At 44.2% G+C, this 6,581-nt stretch overlaps 1 pseudogene; it reads right to left on the bottom strand.

Moving 5' to 3' along the window:
* Positions 1 to 665: 665 nt before the first annotated feature.
* Positions 666 to 784, bottom strand: LOC129640727 (uncharacterized; annotated as a pseudogene).
* Positions 785 to 6,581: the final 5,797 nt, after the last annotated feature.

The following is a 6,581-nucleotide window of genomic DNA, read 5'->3' as shown; positions in this document are numbered from 1 at the left end:
TTGCTCCACATCACTCATGATTGGACAGACTCAACTCCAAACTACAACGAGGTACCACGTCACATTAGTCAGAATGGTCCTCATGGAAAAGTCTGTAGATAACAAATGCTGGAGAGGATGTGGAGAAAAGGGAACTCGCCTCCACCGTTAGTAGGAATGTGAGTTGGTAGAGCCACTATGGAAAAGAGTATGGAGGTTCCTGAAGGATCTAAACCTAGAAGTACCATATGATTCAGCAGTCCCACTCCCAGGCACATATCCACCAAAAGTATAACTGAACAAGATACATGCACCATCTGTGCACATATATCTGTGTGTGCACGCAGATGCGCGTGAGCTCGGGCGTTCGCCTGCAAGGATGGGGGGGTGGGGGTGGGGGTGGGGCTGGGGGTAGGGCTGGGGCTGGGGCTGGGGCTGGGGCTGGAGCTGGTGCAGCCCCCCGGGGATTGCCTGAGGCACGCCAAGGGAGCCCCAGACGGAGACCCGCGGGCCGGTCCTCTGGTTTCCTGGAAGCCAAATGCAGAGGGGCTCGCGGGCCGCGCGGAGGCACCCCAGGTCTGCAGCGGGAGTCGGTGCCCTGGCCACCCACCCCCAGGAGGGGTTGGGGTCCGGGAGCCCAAGAGTTGGGACGTGGGGGCGGGGGCTAAAGGAGAGGGAAGGCAAAGAGCCTACAGCACCCGGTATTCCCAGGCGGTCTCCCATCCAAGTAAGAACCAGGCCCGACCCTGCTTAGCTTCCGAGATCAGACGAGACAGGGTGCGTTCAGGGTGCTATGGCCTTAGACGGAGGCCGCTGCCGCCCGGCGCCCTAAGAGCCCTGCGCTGCGCCTCCCTTTCGCTCTGACCTGCCGGTCAGCCATTCCGACTACAAGTAATTTTACTCCTTCCCCTTTCTCTCCCTGCTTTCTGAGAGTCTCTCTCCTTCCATACTCGATGGTGTAATGAATGGATGCCTTAGATCATTTTCCCTCAACATTTTTTTCTCTTTATTTTTACATTGATTTCTATGAATTCATCTTCAAGTTTATGGATTATTTCTGCCAGCATCTCATATGTGCTATTGAACCTATCAATTTTTCATTTCAATTATTTTAGTTTTCAAATCCAGAATTTATGTTAGTTTCCTTTAAAAAAAATAATTTGTAGCTCTTCATTGGGTCTCTCTGTTTGTTGACTTAGTATCATACTGTCATCTAATTCTTCAAACATGGTTCCATTATTTCATTTTGTAGTTATCATTATTTTGATATTTTATCTTTTGACCTTCATACTGAATTTATAAGTGATATACTTATATGAGTTATCAGTGGTATGTTATACAAATGCTTTACTCACCACCATTACCACATTAGAGTTTTCTGATTTTAACTGTATACTTACCTGTCCCAGCAGGTTGATAAAGAGTCCAAGCCTAAAGCCCCTTTAAGGAGGAGGCAAGCTTGCTTGCTTTTTCACATTCTTTGGCCTAAGACAAGTAGGCATTGTAGGGAGCAGTATCTCAGGTTCAAGGACATTCCTCTTTTTGAGCTTTGGATGTATGCTATAGGAAAGGGTCTGGGCAAAACGCTCACATCCTTGAGATGTTTTTTGTCTATTCTCAGAGGCTAGTTGAGACGTATATATGGCCCCACTTAAATTAGTGAGCCCCTTCTGATGTCTGTGTCAGAAGCTTTTTCTGTCACCTTCACTTTAAATAAAATATACACAAAGCTCTGAATGACTGAGACTGTCTTTGGCCCCAGAGTAATATCTTCTTCTTCAGACACCATGAATCCAGTGGCATCGGTCACCGTTGACTGCTAGGTTATCATCTTGGGGGCTTGTCCAAGATCTTCAAGACAAGGTAAGAACACTCGGAGTTGAGATTCTTTTGCTCGTTTACTGTGGTCTCTACTTTACTATGGAGAAGGCAATGGCACCCCACTCCAGTACTCTTGCCTGGAAAATCCCATGGGCGGAGGAGCCTGGTAGGCTGCAGTCCATGGGGTCGCTAAGAGTTGGACACGACTGAGTGACTTCACTTTCCCTTTTCACTTTCCTGCATTGGAGAAGGAAAGGGCAATCCACTACAGTACTCTTGCCTGGAGAATCCCAGGGGCGGGGGAGCCTGGTGGGCTGCCAACTCTGGGGTCTCACAGAGTCGGACACGACTGAAGCAACTTAGCAGCAGCAGCAGCAGCAGCAGCTACTTTACTAAATCAGAAGCATGTGGACTGAACTTCTTTTCCCCAGTCAGCTTTTCCTGGTCCCTCTGACCATTTCATATCTGCTTGGGGAATTAAAGTTATTAACCTCGTGTGCCGGATTGTAGACTTTCAAGGGACTTGCAATCCATGCTGTTATTGTGCTTTTCTAGCAAGGCCCCCATTCCAAGGTTTACAGGACACTGCAGACAGGAGCACTTTAGGGAGCGAGCTGGAGCTCTAGCTCCAGGGACATCTCTCAGACTGGAAATCACCATCCTGACCCCACAGACACACAGGCAAGTTCTTGTCGTGGCTATGCCTCTGGACTATATGGATTGAGGCATTGCTGGTGAGCATGAGATTCCTGAGGACACAGATTGGGACACCCCAGATTTGGGCAGATTGAAAGCGCATTGGGCTTCTTCCCTTAGTAGCGCTAGCTCTTAGCAGAGCAGACGAAGCCCTCCAGTGGCTCTTGTCTCAACTCCTTAGGTATTCTTTTTGTACAGTCTGAGGGACAGGAATCAAAAGGATGATGTTGGCACTCCATGCATATGAAGGATTAGTTTTTCCTCGCAGGCGGGCCCTCCATCGCCTCCTTTGTTATTAAATAGACTCGTGTGGCCGCTCTCAGGAGGATGTCTTGGGTTTTCTGTTCATCCCTTTATGACTTGCCACTTATACTGTTATGAGGAATGTGCGCAGGTACACAGAAGTTGGGTGCTTCCCCTAGTGGTCTTGGCTCGGCGAGCATCCGGAAAACTACTCTGTTCCACCCCAGGTGGTGCCGGAATAAAAGGGAAATCAAACCAAGGTTTTAATGGTGAGGACCTGGACATCAATCTGGGATGCCATCAGGTCTAACCCTGGTGCATCTCCACCATGCCTGGGTGGTAGAATGAGGGGGGGTGGGAGTAGGACACCTTCACCTGTAAGAGACAGGTTAGCTCTAGCCAGGGAAGGAAGCTTAGGTGGAAAATCAGTCTCCAACCCCGTCTAGAGCAGGGGCAGACACCTCTGGTAGAAAAAAGCCATGGCACTGGGCACTGCTTTTTTCTCTCTTACAGATGGGGCCTAACAGTCCAGAACCACCACCCCCCCTTGAATAATATCTTGAAAAACTGGGATAATTTTGATCCTCAAGGCCTAAAAATCCCTTATATATGGGGTTTCTTTGCTTTAAGAGACGACCTCACCTGCCCAGAGAGATAATCCCTGCTGGGACATCTTCTCGATCAGTCTACCCCTGTCATCAGAGCCAATTTGAGCACTCTCTGGTTTAAATTTTAGCTATGAAGCTATGACTACATGAAGGAGAAATGACATTTTGAACCCTGAATGGCCATGTGTATTCTTTAGACTCCGGAGAAAACTAGGTAAAATGGAATCTTTTTGAAATTGCAAAACTGGTTCCTTTTGCACATGTAATTACTAAAAGTTTGACTTGTGAAAATACTCTTTTGGGGAGCTCTGATCCTGCCTGAGAAACAGAAACATGCCTGGGGAAAAACCTGAGTTAACTCTTATCATGTCCTTGAGATACACAGCCCACTCGATCCGGGACTCCAGCCATGAGCTGGAACTCAAGCCAAGAAAATAAAAGGGACAAAGAGACAATTTAAATTTCAGGTGGAAAACTGTGAGGTTTCTGTCTGTCCAGATTTGTGTGTGTCTCGGTGTATGTCTCCATCCTTGGAAAAAATTGCTAAAGGCTAAGTGGTTCAATGAGCTCTAATTAATTGGCCTAAAGAGAAGTAAGTGCTTACAAATCAAACAATTCTAAATTCAAGGAAATTAAAGTAAATGAATTCGAGGCTTGTGTGAACTGGGAAATAATCATTATTGTATTGATACATGATACTGATGTTTGTTTATTGATCTAATTAACAGAGACATTGTGCAGATACTTTTATAAATGATATAACTTTGGGTGATTTATCCTTACCAATCGACAGAATGATGATGTAAAGTACAAGTCATGGTTTCTGAAGAAAAGTAAGATGTGTGTTTTTAATAAAAAGTAATAAGGAATGGAATTACATTCTATTAAGGAAAAGCAAAGGAAGTCTAAACGTACAGGTGGCTGTCCTCTAAGTGGACAAATGAAGTGACGAATACAGAAAGTGCAAAAAGGTGTGTTGCAAGTGAAAGAAGAGTTTTGTGCATGCTACAAGTTTGTTAAGACATTAAACTGCCTTTGAAGTCTTATTGTGACTATGACTAAGTGAATAACTATTGTTTCACAGTGAATATAAGCTGTTACCAAACTGGAATTTGGTTTTCTCTCACTGATTAAAAGAACAAAGTTTTCTTGGAATGTGGCTTTTGATAACAGACTACAGCACATATGAACAAAGCTCATTCTGCTTCTACAAAAGTTAACGCCTCTTCAGGGAATTTAAAATGGATTAAAAATGGCCATAAACCAAAGAGTTGGGGCTATGAGAGGTCCAACGTGGCCACTTGGCTTTTCCTGGCTCCCTGACAAACCTCATTTTTATTTGATAATGCCTTTCCTGGCTTCAGAATTAATATCTCAGAATAGAAAAAATGGTTAAAAGGTGCTTTCCACAATCTCCAGTGATCAGGGCACCCACTTTGCTGGACAGGTCATACAGACATTCACAAAAGCTTCATGAGTTTCTTCGAGACTACTGCTTTCACTGATGTCCTTGGCCATTGGGCAAGGACAGCAGAACAAAGGGATCAATTGCATGGGATGGAGTAGACTGCTAAATATGACCGCAATTTTCACGACTTTTTGTCTGACATATTGTTGATTTTTACTCTGTGTTTTCAGATATAAAGAAGCACTTCTCCTCGAGTTACTGGTCATTTAAAACAATCTAGTGATTTACTCCTACGGGTAAAATTATACCTTTTTTCTCTCTGCCTCATCCCTCCAGAAGCTGGAGACACTTGGGTTCTGAACAGCCTTCTCAGGTAAATAAAAAGACTGTCTCCCGACATATACAGAAATCTCAACGTATACTGGGGAGCTCTAAAAGAAAAATCCACCTAACTGATGTCAGGCCTATGGCATCTATTATGTTTCACTGAATATTAAGTTCCAGTTTTTTAAGTTAAGGTCTGTATTTACTAAGACGCACTCCTTAGATAGTTCCTTGTGGTTATGTTACATTGCTAAGAGGTTTAATTAAGTTGTTAAAAAGGACATTCTGAGTTTGTTTCTAAAGCTTATCTCAATAACCAGTCTTTGAATCAAGATCAGATGCTCAGGATCTACAACCAGGATATCAACAGCAAGCTATAGTCATTTAGCAAACTAAGTCAGATGACATGGAGATGTCACTGGGCTACACCTACTAGAAGTTCTTGACCTAACTTCTTACTTATGATTCTACTATTACTGCTATCGTTTTCTATATTGCCTGTTTCAAGAAGTGTTGTTCCTTACATTATCAAGTGTGTGACTGAGCCACTAAGTGAGTCACTGTATGACTTAGCTGGAAAAAGAAGAGAAGTGAAAAGCAAAGGAGATAAGGAAAGATATAAGCATCTGAATGCAGAGTTCCAAAGAACAGCAAGGAGAGATAAGCAAGCCTTCCTCAGCGATCAATGCAAAGAAATAGAGGAAAACAACAGAATGGGAAAGACTAGAGATCTCTTCAAGAAAATTAGAGATACCAAGGGGACATTTCATGCAAAGATGGGCTCGATAAAGGACAGAAATGGTATGGACCTAACAGAAGCAGCAGATATTAAGAAGAGGGGGCAAGAATACACAGAAGAACTGTGCAGAAAAGATCTTCACGACCCAGATAATCACGACGGTGTGATCACTGACCTAGAGCCAGACATGCTGGAATGTGAAGTCAAGTGGGCCTTAGAAAGCATCACTACGAACAAAGCTAGTGGAGGTGATGGAATTCCAGAGGAGCTGTTTCAAATCGTGAAAGATGATGCTGTGAAAGTGCTGCACTCAATATGCCAGCAAATTTGGAAAACTCAGCAGTGGCCACAGGACAGGAAAAGGTCAGTTTTCATTCCAATCCCAAGGAAAGCAATGCCAAAGAATGCTCAGACTACCGCACAATTGCACTCATCTCACATGCTAGTAAAGTAATGCTCAAAATTCTCCAAGCCAGGCTTCAGCGATACACGAACCGTGAACTTCCAGATGTTCAAGCTGGTTTTAGAAAAGGCAGAGGAACCAGAGATCAAATTGCCAACATCTGCTGGATCATGGAAAAAGCAAGAGAGTTCCAGAAAAACATCTATTTCTGCTTTATTGACGATGCCAAAGCCTTTGACTGCATGGATCACAATAAACTATATAAAATTCTGAAAGAGATGGGAATACCAGAACACCTGACCTGCCTCTTGAGAAATCTGTATGCAGGTCAGGAAGCAACAGTTAGAACTGGACATGGGA

Source organism: Bubalus kerabau, unplaced genomic scaffold (genome assembly GCF_029407905.1).
Source record: "Bubalus kerabau isolate K-KA32 ecotype Philippines breed swamp buffalo unplaced genomic scaffold, PCC_UOA_SB_1v2 scaffold_38, whole genome shotgun sequence".
Classification (NCBI taxonomy): Eukaryota; Metazoa; Chordata; class Mammalia; order Artiodactyla; family Bovidae; genus Bubalus; species Bubalus kerabau.
This window is presented reverse-complemented; position numbering and strand designations above follow the sequence as displayed.